The sequence below is a fragment of the Chiloscyllium plagiosum genome, unplaced genomic scaffold, assembly GCF_037043375.1.
Source record: "Chiloscyllium plagiosum isolate Xiang-an unplaced genomic scaffold, Cpla_swu_hap1 HiC_scaffold_1, whole genome shotgun sequence".
Taxonomy (NCBI): Eukaryota; Metazoa; Chordata; class Chondrichthyes; order Orectolobiformes; family Hemiscylliidae; genus Chiloscyllium; species Chiloscyllium plagiosum.
The window spans coordinates 95,753,290-95,767,476 of NW_028270139.1; the positions used below are offsets into that span (position 1 = coordinate 95,753,290).

General features: G+C 40.0%; 1 protein-coding gene and 1 long non-coding RNA gene across 2 annotated transcripts in view; one reads left to right on the forward strand and one right to left on the reverse strand.

Moving 5' to 3' along the window:
• The window catches only part of LOC122549171 (chondroitin sulfate proteoglycan 4), a 109,344-nt gene that overhangs the window by 75,242 nt on the left and 19,915 nt on the right, over positions 1-14,187 (forward strand). The gene's annotated exons all lie outside the window — the stretch shown is intronic.
• Positions 1-14,187, reverse strand: part of LOC148152170 (uncharacterized) — a 96,223-nt gene that overhangs the window by 15,671 nt on the left and 66,365 nt on the right. Inside the window, exon 2 of the long non-coding RNA XR_015757710.1 lies at positions 7,187-7,415. This is a non-coding gene — a long non-coding RNA (uncharacterized LOC148152170). The remainder of the gene's footprint in view (positions 1-7,186; positions 7,416-14,187) is intronic.

Below are 14,187 nucleotides of genomic sequence, written 5' to 3' on the forward strand. Positions count from 1 at the left end.
GAGATGAGGAGGAATTTCTTCAGCTAGAAGATGATGACTCTGGAACTCATTGCCACTAAGGCTGTAGAGGCCAAGTCATTCAGTGTGTTTAAGACAGATAGATAGGTTCTTGATTAGTAAGGGGATCAAGGGTTCTCGGCTGAAGGCAGGAGAATAGGACTGAGGAACACATCAGCTATAATTGAATGGTGGAGCAGACTCAATGGGCTGAATGGCCTAATTCTGCTCCTACATCTATTCCATGACTAATAGTCACGTTAACTAAGTATCTTTTGTAACTGCATGATTCTATGAATGGAATAATTTCAATTAATTCCCTCCATCCATGTTAGGACAAGTAACCTGGCAAATCAGATAGCTAGAGCTGCAGATAGGTTTTCAAATTAATAGTGGTTAGGAGGGAGGAAGTGCTGGCAGGGGGAAACTGGAAATGGAGGACATGGAGGGTTTGGGGGTGGGGCAATTTGACACTTACAAAGCAAAAGGTATGATTGCATTACAGGGCAGCTACTTGGTTAAAGATACCCAGAGTGGAACAAGAAGAGACAGAGTGTACAAACACAGAAAACAGCAGTAAATAGGATCAAAAGGGGAAGAAGGTACAAAGGCAAAATTAGCGGCACATAGTATTCGCAACAAAATAATTGAATTGATGGCACAAATAGAGATGAATTGGTGTGATTCTATAACCATTGCAGAGACATGGTTATAAGATATTCACAGCTGGGAACTAATAATCAGGGGTATGTGACTTTTCAAAATAACAACAGTCAGGAAGAAAAGGGTGGTGGAGAAGCTTTGTTAGTATGGGCTGAAATAAGTGTAGTATCAAGAGATTATCTTGGATTGAAAGATGTTATTTCTTACCTCCATCTGAATGGATTATACAAAGGGAAAGATACTGGTAACTCAATTTCAGGGTGCACCATGTGAAATTCGGTTCCTTTAGCTAACAGCTGACAGAAATAATTGACCAATTTGTAAGTGGATGCTGATATGTGGGACATGTTTACAACTTGACAGCAACAAATAATCAAGTACATGATAATACCTACTCCAATGGAAACATTCCAAAACGACTTCTTCGACCAACCAAGAGGTTACAACAAAAAAGTATTGCTACAAAGCCAATGTAAATACAAAACTATACTGATGAATAAACTAGTATCTACAGACCATCTTCAGCACAATAGCCAATTAAGTCTATTAAACTATATGGGTGGTTCATCCTACACACACGCCAAGAAAATGCTCCAATTTTAGCATTATATGCAAGGCATATAGCACCAGAGGACAATGGAAGTGCCAATGCAGAAAGCAAAGACTAGAGTAAGTGCTTCAATGTCATAAGGATCTACATCCAAAAAGAAGCCAGGTACAGTGTTCTAATGGACTAAGGGTAATTTACTAAACTATGTCAGACAAAATCCATGAAATGTTTAGCCAATATATTTGGTCAGGCAATCGATACACAAAGTGAGTTTACATTTAGCATGGTAAACATCAGAGACTATATTGGCACAGTGGTATCAATACAAGCCTTGGCCACCACATTAAATGACTTTTATTCTCAGTGTTGTGAATCTGTAGAATTTGTTACTGCCCATGGCTGTCATTAAGTATATTCAAGGCTGACATAGATTTTTAATCAATAAGGAGCTCCAGATTTGTGGGCAAAAGGCAGGACAGTGTAGTTGAAGATTATCAAATCAGCCATCATCTCAGACTCAACAGGCTGAATATTCTGCTTCTATTCCTATGTTTTGTGGTCTTATAGAAGTTGTCTGTAATCCCAATAGTAGCTATATAGTAGAACAGACAATACATCAATAAATAGAGGGTATGCAAAAAAGGCAGTACATTAATCATAGATGACTTTAATCTTAGATTACCAGAGATACTAATAAGGAGGAATTCATAGAGTGTACTTGGGACTTTCTCCAAGAGCAATATGTTGTGGATCAAACTAGGGATCAGGTATTTGGATCTGCTGTTTAATAAGGCAAGTTTAATTAATGATCTCATAGTAAAAGATTCCCTAGAAAACAGTGACCATAACATGGTAGAATTTAGCACTGAATTTGAGAGAGTTAAATCTGAAATGACTGTGCTATTCTTAGATAAATGTAAGTGCAGAGGAATGAGGACGAAGCTGGCTGGAGTAGATGAGAAAAGAATTTAACATGGCATACCGTTTAGAGAATAGTTCATGGCTTACAATAGTGATATATCCCAGCGAGGAAGAAAGATTCTAGGAACAGGATAAGTTAACCAGCGAAGTTAAGGATGGTATCAGATTGAAAGAAGAAATGATGCAATGTGGCAAAGATTAGTGGTAAACCAGAAGATTGGGAATGTTTACAAACCAATCAAAGAAAATGGTGGAAATAACCTTTAGATGGTAAGTTTGCATAAAATATTAAGATGGACAGGAAATATAAATATAATTATGTGAGATTAAAATTCTTTAAATGTATAAAAAGGAAGCGAGGAACTAAACTTAGGCCCCTTGGACCACAAGGATGGGGGAGCAGGAGATGGGAGAGAAGTTGAGTAACTAATTTACATCAGTCTGCATGGTAGGCGACATGAATAACCTTCCAAAAATACTGATTATTCAAGGGGTACAAGGAAGAGAGTAAATAAATACAACTATCTCTAGAGAAAATTTTAATAGGGAAACTTAATGGGCCTAAAGATTGAGCATTAGAATGAATGTTAAAATGAAATCAGGTGGCATAATTATAATATTTAAATGATCAACTCTTCTCACTAATAGGTTTCGCACAATGGTCTGTACTTGTTCCACCTTTATTGAAACTAGAAGTGGGCGGTTTCAAGGCTGCTCACTGTTATCAGGGTCAAGATTCTGCAAGCCCTTCCTCAATACTACAGTGGATGGGACCATGGAATGCCATGGTTCATGAAGGCAGCTCACCACCATCTCCCAGGCAATCAGGGATGAGCAATAAATGCTGGTCTGGTCAGCAATGCCCTCATCCTGTGGGGAAAAAAAAACAATTAAAACACGATACTGCCTCATTTTATGTTTCCTTCTTTCAAATGAAAGTCCTCAATGTTGAGTCATGTGATGGAATTAAAGATTAATAGTCCCCATGTTGTGTCTTCACTATAATATTCATTTCGATTAATATTCAGGTTGTAAACTGATCTTCCCACACAAGGGAAAAAATGAGCATACTGAAATGTTGTTGAAGTTCTTCATCCTCCTCGGTTTTGACTTTTAATCAGTCAAGTGGGTGAACATCTCTAAACTACATATGTTGGTCTATTCAAATTGCCAGTAGCTTTGATTCAAATAATTTTCAGTAAAACTATCATTCATATAATTAGTGTTGCAGACAAATACAGATAGATTGAGTGAGTGGGCAAAAATATAATCGATGGAATATAATGTGGAAAATATAAAATTGTTCACTTTGGCAGGAAGGAAAAAAAAGTGTTATTAAATCCCATCTAATGCAGAATTCAAAAATGCAGAGATATCAAGATATTGTGATGTATGACCCAGAAATGTTAGATTACAGAGTTTGAAAAGGGTGGCGCTGCACTGCAAGTTAGGCAGCATCCAAGGAGCAGGAGAGTCAATGTGTTGGGCATAACCCTTCATCCAAGCTGTCGACTCCCTTGGTTCTCAGATGCTGCCTGACCTGTGCTTTTTCCAGCGCCACACTTTCCGACTCTGACTTCTCCAGTGTCTGCAGTCCTTATTTTCTGCATGTTATAACGCAAGTACAGCATGGAAACAAGAAAGCTAATTGAATGCTATTCTTGACCACAAGAGGAATTGAATGTAAAATTAAAGAAGTTGTATTTCATCTGTACAGGAAATCAGTTAGACTACATCTCAATTGCGTGCACTTTTATTCTCCTTAATTAAGGAAGGATATAACAATGCATCAGAATCAGCTCAGTGGAGGTTTACTAGATTCATACATGGAATGAACAAGTTGCTGGCCCTCAGCCCACAAGCCTCATTCCTGATGAAGGGCTTGTACCCGAAACGTCGATTCTCCTGCTCCTCAGATGCTGCCTGACCTGCTGTACTTTTCTAGCACCACAATCTTGACTCTCGGATTGTTTTCACTGGACTTTAGAAGAGTGGGGGTGATTTGATTGAAATTCATAAAATCCTGAATGGTCTTGACAAGGTAGATGTGGAAATGATGTTTCCTTTGGGTGAATCCTGAACTAGGGGATGTTGCTTTCAAATTAGTGATTGCTGTTTCAGGACAGAGATGAAGGGAAACTCTGAAAGGGTTGGGGAATTTGGAGCTGTCTGCCTTGGACAACAATGGAAACAACGACGTTTGAATATAGTTAATGATGAGAGGCCCAAGTGGTATTATCGATAGACTATTAAATCCAGAAAGTGTGGCGCTGGAAAAAGCACAGCAGGTCAGCCTCTAAGGAGCAAGAGAGTTGACGTTTCGGGCATAACCTTTCATCTGAAACGTTGACTCTCCTGCTCCTCAGATGCTGCCTGACCTGCTGTGCTTTTTCCAGCACCACACTTTATCGACTCTGACTTCTCCAGCATCGATAGTCATCACTATCTCCTATTAATTCCGAAACTAAGGTAATGCTGCTTAGGTTCGAATCCCAGCATTGAAGATTATGAAATTTGAATTCAATAAATATCTGAAATTGAGAGTCTAATGGTGACCATGAAGCCAATATCAATTATTAGATCATACGAGGTACAGTACACATTAAACAGACCTATCTCTTCTGTCCATTTACCGACCTGTAGTTGAGCAGAAAAATCCCTATTTGCTTGTGTCTGATTATATAAAAAATATTTTCCACGCTGTTATTTTTGAACTGCATTACTGAGCTCTGCAGAGTTGACTTCTTTTTATGTTCTTGGTAATACATTTTAGGAGAATAAAGTTACACATTTCCTAATTTTGAAAATCCTCAAATCTAGTTGAGGGTGGTGTTGTGGTGCAGTGGGAGTTTCATTCTCTTTAGGCCACAAGCACCTGGTTCAAATCCCTCATCAGGATTTGTTGTCTACAGCAAAAGCATTTGTAACGTAGCTAAACAGGTGGCTCATAAACCTGTACATTTTTGCCATGTGCACCGCTAAGAGTGTTCAGTCATTCTTGATGTGTGGAGTGACATCTCTCAAGCTCCAACCTCTGTTTACAGGCTAGCAACCAGTACCAGAAAAGCATCCTATGGAAACAGACTTTGTCTGCCTCATGGAACAGTAGGCATGGGAAGGGACAAAAAGAAAAAGGTTTTGATTGATCAGTGCAAATTGTAACATTAAATCCTTTTAATATCTGGTTTCTCTCTCATTTCTGAGATGAGAATATTTGTCTTTTGATCAGTTGAACTGATTGGAGATTGGACCAGTGTATACTGGTGATAAATCTGGTGTGTATTTGCAAATGGGGAAATAATATAAACAAATCAATTTTGCTGTAGATAAGATTTTTGCAAGTCTCAGCATGCTCACATACCAAGTTTTTATTTTACAAAATAATTGAATTTGTTGATTTCAGTATCCTGTATTGAAAAGGAAAAATGTGAATAATTGCTGTCACTTGGAATGGTTTAGAACTAAATGTGCTTTTGTGAAGTTAAAAGACCTTCCTATTCTTGAATTTTAAACTCCATGAATGCTCAGAAGAGACACAAATCCTACATGCAGATCTCAATGCCAGAGTTGAGAGGGACATAAATCTCTGTTGAAACTTTATTGCTGGTACAGCACAGCAGGTCAGGCAGCATCCAGGGAACAGGAGATTCGACGTTTCGGGCACAGGCCCTTCTTCAGGAATGACATAAATCTCTAGCAAAGGAGTAGGGAAAGCAAACTGAGAAAGTCCTCCTGATAAGAGTACATCTGAGGAACGATCGACCATCTTGTTTCATCAGCAATGCTACACCCACAGTCCAAACCAAGACACTTGCTTAACCATGTCCTTGTTCTAGAAAGGTGCTGAAGGGATGTCCACATCATCCACCACGACAGATTCTACCAATACTGGACTGGTCACTGCCTTAACTGGTTTATCAGCTCCGCCAGCTAGCCCTTCGTACCACAGAGGAAACAAAAGCAATGTAACCATAAAATTAATACTGAAGAACTCAGGGTTCCCACCAAAGCAGCCCTTCTCAATCAGTGCACTGTCAACTTGCAGCCATCAGGAGCTTCTGTGTGCCTATGGTGCTTGATCAACCTTGCATTCTACCATAACCAGCACCTGCAGAAAGGTCCATGGCCTCTCTACCAGGAAATAGCATGACTGATTTGACAGAAACAACCAAGAAGATACAGGTCATAATCACAGGCAAGTGCAAAGCTCCCACAGACTGGAAACTTTACGTAATATTGAGAGAAATTCAGTCCTACTGATAACTGAAAGCAACAGTGCAGCATAAACTTGAGATAAAGAAGGATATCCATCAACCCTTACATCTGTAACAAACATAGTTTCTTCAGTGCTGTCAAGATGATCCAAAAAATCAAAGACCCATCATGTTGAGAGTCAAGCTAGAGAGAGAGCATTTTGAAGAGCTGCTCAATCTGGAGTCTTTGTTCAGTTTGAATGTCCTGAACCCCATTCTTCAATATCCAGTATGGCTCAGTTCCAGCAGGAGCCAGGTTCACAGTGAAGTTGAAAAAGCTGTTCATATTGAAAAACCAACAAAGTCTGTAAGGTAGATGGAATCCCTGCCCAAAATCTGAAACGCCATGGAGATACTTTCCTGGCATGGCTGGTACAGCCTCAAATCCCTCCTTTTGGGCAAGTTGAATTTCTTCTTTACACAAGCTCCCCCAATCTCACACAGGATTAATAACCTATAATTACATTTTATGCCCGTTTGAAGACTAGAACTATTACATGCATGCATGTCACAGGGGACCTCAACAAACAGGCCTACAACACACATAATGACAACCACCACTGCTAAAGTCAGCCTTCTCTTCTCTTGTTGCTTTACATCCTGGTTCTTCAATCATATGTCAATCATTTGCATGTTCTCTTAAAGTTGTACCACAACAACGTTTTACCCCAATCAGTAACATTTCATACAATAAAACAAAATACATAGACACTAGTGAATACATGTTTTTCACTGTTAGACAGGTTTTATCGCAGTACGTCAATTAAGAGATTAAGGTCTTTACAGGGTATAGTTGGCTTACCGATCCTCCAAGATCTTGTGACATTTCATCATTTTGGTGTTAATTTCTAGGTGTGTTGGTATGCTGTGTAGTATCATAATTGTCCTCTGTTGTTTTGCTCTCAAAGTTCATCTCGGGACGTATTCTCCGTACAGTTGCTCTGCTGAGTATTGTACAGCTGGACAATTCCCTCAGCTGGTATCTGTTTCTCCTCAACATCACTCCATTTGCAGCTGTGACCTCAGAGAATCTATAAATGAATTTGGGTAAGTATGGCACAAAAGAAATTTGAATAATCGGAGGCATGTCTTTAAGACTCGACTCTGACTCGAGTCAGGGCAGATCACATATCTCACATAAGTACAAGAAAGTTAGTCACCCACATTCACCCTATTTTGAAGACAAACTCTTTTGACAAGCTGTTGCCATTAGTGAGCATAAATTTCTGTCGTGGTTTTTCCCATTACAGCAATATCATGGGCAGTGCACACAATGTGTGCAGTAATTCTGTCCAAATACTACTGTAACAGCACTCGGTTAATGGATATGCAAAAAGGTAATCTCTGGGCAGTATCTTTAGAATGATCACCTGAAAGTAATGATTCCTCTTTGGATTCCTCTGTCAAATGAATTGACTCATACGCATAAAAAGGCAAAATACTGTGGATGCTGGGAAGCTGAAACAAACGCAGAGAGAATTCACGGAGAATCCCAACAGGTTTTGTCAGCATTTGTGGAGAGAGAAACTGACTTAACAGTTCAAAACTAAATGTGTTTCAGAACTAAATGTGATTGGAAAATGGTGGCTTTTCAGCCCTGAAGTTGAACAAGCCTCGCTGATAATCTGTGTTCTTCATTTCATCAAACTCATTCTTTACATTCTCCTGTATGTATTTGCTTCCAAGAGGGTGGATTGATGAGCTTGCATATTCCATGAGCGTCATCTCTTATTTTTACCTTTGGTCATGTCTTCAGATCCAGATTTCATGAGTTAGTGAATCTGATGTCCTTTCACACATGCATGCCTTGCAGTGCTACTGCCAAGTTGTCCTATGTTTCAAGAATCCTAATTGTCCCCTCCTGGTGGTTAAAGAAACTCTTTCAGAATAGTTTTAGTCCAATAAGTAATACCAGTCCTTGTCAATAACAAAGGGGATTAATTTTAAAGTGAAAGGCAGAAAGTTTAGAGGGGATTTTGAGGAAAATCTTTTCACCCAAAGAGTGTTTGGGTCTGGAATGCATTGCCTGGAAGCTGGGCATCTCATAACCTTTAAAATATGCTTGCATGTGCACTTGAAATATAATATTCAAGACTATGGGCCTAGTGTGGAGAAATGGGACTAGTGTAGATAATAGTCTATTTTTAGTGGTACAGACCTGGTGAGCTGAAAAGCCTCTTCTGTACTCTGATTCAGTGAATTGGTAGCCTTTCCAATCTCTCAAAAGTCATTGACTCTGCGAAAATCTTTGAAGCTTACTGGAGAAGACAGAGAGCTTTCATCAGGAGCACGCAGAGATTAAGTCAAGGTTTTGAAATAAGTTTACAAATCTCCACAACTCATCTGCCAATCCATAAAGTGTCACTTAGCCCATATGTGCCAGAGTCTGCAGGTTGGTTGGTAGGCGTATTAGCCACCTCAGAATACATCAAACTGAGTGGATGTAAGTCGCCCTTAATCTGAGGGACTATTCAGACAGGTGAATTCCACATTATTCTGTCTAGTGTTTGGCACTTTTTTTTTTAAACACAGTCTTACCTATAATGTAATTTGACATATGATCCCTATGGACCATAATATGGACTGCAGTAATGATAGAATACCAAGAGATAGTCAAGGTAACTTGGGGAAGATGGTGGGTTTGTGCTAGACGTTGGTCAGACAGCCTTTCGAATGGAGATGGAAGTGCAGAGTTACATTCGTCATCCAGAAAGATTTTGATGTTCAACCCCTCAGTTACAAAGAAAATCAGTATTAAGCCTTTATTAGTCTACAATTCTCAGGAATACATCTGAATAAGGAGAAGAGTTTTCAGTCCTACACTAGCCTTTTACTACCTGTGTTCATGTGATCTAATTGAACACTGAATTCAAATGTATTACCCAAATTCATGTTTTCTCTTCCTTTAATAATCTTATATACATTTGTATGCGCTGTGACACTGTTGAAATGCAGGATCATTATTGTTGACAATGTCATATTACTTTGTAGTATTATCTGCACTACATTTCAATTGTGTATTCCTGATCAGCAGGCTTCCAAATGTGTTTATTTTATGATTGACGTACTTTACAACTGATTTGAAACCATGCATAATACACTAAGATTTTTAGTTCTTCCAATCTTCTATCCCAAAGGTGCTGACTCAGCAGCTCAGCAGTCTATCAACAAGTCACTCAAGTGTCCATTCTTCGTGTGCAAGCTCAAAACGAATCTCTCAAAGCTATTCCACTGTGAAGGGCATCACAGCTGAGACCAATACTGTCATTAGTAGATGCCTTGCATCTGCATGCTTTCCACCAGGGCTAACTGGATAGCAAGGAACCATTGCTGATATTGTTTTTTTTTCAGTCTGACAAGCTGAGCTCAGTTTATCTCTTAACAACAAGGAAGACTGTCATGTAATAGTATTGGCATCCGTGGATTTCATTAAGGAACAGCATGGAATGTTCCAGTGTGTGATGTTTCTCTGAATCAATGCAGTGCTCACTTCAACTGACCAAATTCCACAAAATTTCATGGAAAGAATCTTGACTCTACATACAGACATTTGAAATGCTAAAATGGACTGTGTTTTATTTAATTTTCTGAAATGAAAAGCCTTTGTAATATTTCAATGTAATATTTGCTTTTATTCTTCAAGAAAGAAAATCGCCACACTAATTCAGCAAAATCAATGAGGGCATATATGGGGGAGTTTTGAACTTGTCCATTTGTGTAAGTGGGGTGATAGCACATCAGTCCATTTTAGATTTCACACAATAGCTATTTCAATTGATTTCAATGGAAATGAAAATCAGAAGAGATTGGGTTTTGGTTTATTATAGTCTACTGGACAGCATTCAACAAGATTTTTCAAATAGTCTGTCTCCAAAACTGCTGAGTATTTGTTTGAACTGTGTGCGTTTGCTAGGACAGTTTACTTGGGTATAATTGTGAGGTGATTCTAAAATTATGTAGCACAAAATGTTCGCCAATTCTCAAATATGTTTTGTAGGATGTTATCATGCTGACGTTTGTATCATACAAAACACTGCTGATAGCAAAATGTTAGGCATCATTATTTTTCTGGGTTTCAACGTTTAAGATATATTTATTTGTATTTCTCTATTGAATGAGAAGGATAATTGCATTCAAATACAGGGAACATTTACAACCACTGGTGCCATGTGTAATTCAATTACTTGAGCTCAGATCTTCTGCTTTTAGAACGTTAAAATGGAGGATAGGTTAACAATGTTGACTTCTCGAGTTGAGCATGTTAGTCTATATATTCACTTCCAAGATCCTTCTGTTCTCCTATAAAGTGTGCAGCTCCTGAAAAACATAGTGCACTCAGATTTCACATAATGGGGAGAGGAAACAGAAATTGTGATTTTTGCAGATGTACTGTAGGGATTCTATGATTCTACGATTTAAGGACAGCAGCAGCTATTTAAAGTGAATAGCTCGTTGCAACGTGCGAGAATGAAAAATAAAGGCACCATCAGCTTGATAATGAGAAGCAAATGGCAACTAAAGTTTTGAGTAAGGCAACAACATATGATAAACACAAGCAATAAAAATATTGCCAAAAATACATTCTGGTCTCATGAGCTCATTCCCTTATGGAGATATAAATTGCCACTAAATGTCGGTTGGTTGTTCTGTGTCTGTCATATGTCCTTGTAAATATCAGAAAATCAAGCAGATTCCTCTCAGTGCTGTTTAGGTAAAATTCCTTATGGTAATGAAGCTTTTGTTAATTCTGCATTTTAAAATTCAAATTCTGTCTCTTGTATGTCCCCCATTTTTATTGCTCCTATTGCCAACCTTCCTAGAGTCTGGAGTGTACCCACAATCCCCCCTGCTCCAGCTCTTAAACCCCTCTGCGCCTTGACTTTCCTTTGCTCCTTTAGACTGCTCGTAACATTTTTTTTTTGTTTTCCTGTTTGCAAGTCCCGTTTAAGTAGTGGCCAAAGGTAGTGGTCAGATCTTTTTTAAAGCTGCTGTGAAGTCCCTGTAATATTCTCCCCATATCAGTGTTATGTAAGTACAACCTTTATTGGTATTGGAGAAGGTACCCATGAAATTTAAGACAAAGCAGAAGATTGCTGCTTGATTTCATCGCTCCTGCACCCATATTTTGCATTCTTTCCATCAACTAAACAATCGAGCCTACAGTGTACAAGCAAAATAGAGTGATCCTGTACTTAGTGTCATGACTAAACATCAGTATTATTTACATTGTTTTATGTTAGTGCAGTGCCTCTTATTCCACTTTATCTTTGATACTACTCTTCCGGTCTTCAGAAATTTCGGCTCCTCCGAAGCTCTGATGGCTTAACATTTGCTGCACTAAAATTCACTCACCCATCCTTGCTGGCCCATGGCCCAGTCCCTCAACGTCTCCAGTTTAAGAATTCACATGACGTAACAATTCCGTAATGGTCCCAACTCTTCCTTTTTCTGTAACTTTCTTTAAATACAGCAATACCTCAAATTCTTCATTCCTGAAACTTCATTTGGGCAGCAGTGTCTCCAGTTCTCCCTAAACCTCAAAGTATTACATTAAAATCTTCCTTAGCCCCTTCCTTGGTTCTCCATTTATTTTTGTTGAATTATTACCAATTTTAAACACTTTGGCGCATTTTTCCTAGTAAATGTAAGTAGTCACCTTTGTATTTCTCTGTGCCAGAATTTCTGGCACTGGAGTAGGAAAGGGCGGTGTAAAATATAGAGTAGAATCTAGCTCCACGTGGAGCCAAAAAAATGCAAATGAAAAAGAAAATATTCACCACAGTTGAGCTTCAATCAAGCCCCAGGAAATAGCAATTGGAACTCCCTTGATCAAACATAACCTTATGCTGCAAACATGCACATTACCTCATCTTGGGACCTGGGACAAGTTCCAGGCTTGGATGTAGCATGTACAGGCTCCTATTTCACTGCACATATGCTAACAGAGTAAATCTAAGAACCCTAATTATTATCTTCTTAAGCACAGTTACATTCCACTCAAAATAAAGTTGTTCTTTTAGAATAGGTGTTTTACATCTAAATGTCTTGTTATTACAGTTTTTTTTCCTGTTTGCCTGTATTTTTTGGTCCATCTGTAATTTGAGTATGGAGCCACATGTAGGCCAACTGGGGAAAGATGGCAGATTTTGTTGTAAAAGAATGCTAGTGCAGCAGATGGGGTTTTACAACAATCAGTTATAGATGGCATGGACATGGAGATCAGCTTTCAATTTCAAATGTATTAACAAACTGAATTCCACCAGTTGCCATGGTGAGATTTGAACCCACATTGTCAGAGTACAGCCAGAGTAACAGTCCAGTGATACATCACCAATTGTAACAAACTGTCATTGCCACCTGTACTTTGATCCAGAGATGTCTGAAGATATTTGCAAAAGGAAGTATTGCCACTGTAGTCTCTTGAAGAACGGAAACTGCATATATTTAGTGTCTCATGACTTCACTGCACACTCAAACACTTCCCCTTGAGTAAAGAAAATGCAGGTGTAATTACTACACATAAAGGTGCGCTAAGCAACAGAACAGCAGGTCATATTTTTAGTGATGTTGCTTAAGGGGGAAAAGGGTGGGCCCGGGGTTTGGGAGAATTCCCAGATCCTCCTCACATTAAGCCAGCTACATGAGGTGAGACTTAGCATTTCGGGAAGGCTGATTGTCTCCAATCTTGCTGGAAAGATCCATCATTCAAAGGCACGCTATTCCAGACCAGAGGGACAAGACATTAGAGTCAAAAGTGAAGCACTGGAAAAGCACAGCAGGTCAGGCAGTATCCAAGGAGCAGGAGAGTCAATGTTTCAAACGTAAGCTCTTCATCAGGAATGTGGAGATGGCCGGGGGGAGTGGGCGGGCCAAGGGGGCTGAAAGGTAACGGGGGGGGGGGGGGGGGGGGGGGGTGCTGGGGGAAGGTAGCTAGGAATGCAGTAGGTAGATGAAGGTGGTGGGGGCGGGGGTGATGGTGATAGGTCAAAGAGGAAAGTGGAGCAGATAGGTGGGAAGGAAGATGGATGGTAGGACAGTTCAAGTGGGCGAGCCAAGTTGGAGGGTTGGATCTGGGATAAGGTGGGGAGAGGGGAGATGAGGAAACTGGTGAAATCAACATTGATTCCACATTCCTAGCCACCCTCACCTTCACCTACCTATCGCATTCCTAGACTCCACCCACACAGAATTCTTGTTGATTTCGCCGGTTTCCTTATCTCCATTCCCCCCACTTTATACCAGATCCAACCTACTAACTCTTCACCACCCTCTTGAACTGTCCTACCTGAATATGTTCCTTCCCACCTATCAACATCACCCCCCCCCCCCCCCCACCACATACCCATCACAGTCCTAGCTACCTTTCCCACAGCCCCATCCCCCACCCATTTCTCTCTCAGCCCCTTGGATCCTCCTACATTCCTGACGAAGAGCTTATACCCAAAATGTGGACTCTCCTGCTCCTCGGATGCTGCCTGACCTGCTGTGCTTTTCCAGCACCACACGTTTGACCCCAATCTCCAGTATCTGCAGCCCTCCCTTTCTCCTGGACCAGACATTGGAGCAGGGCATGTAGTTAGCGAGCACTGGAACCCCCTCCCCTCCCCACCCTCACCTATTCCCATCGTGCCAATCTCTAGGAACCTCCTCCTGTCCCACTTGCTGATCTCTGGGAGAATCCATTACCAGTCGGCTCCGTAGGCCCGTGTGCAACATTGGCAGAGGCTACTGATTATAATTGGCTGACAGCTCTGAGCCAGGAATTCGGCCCTACTTGCAAGTTAATTCACCGGGAGGCCTGAC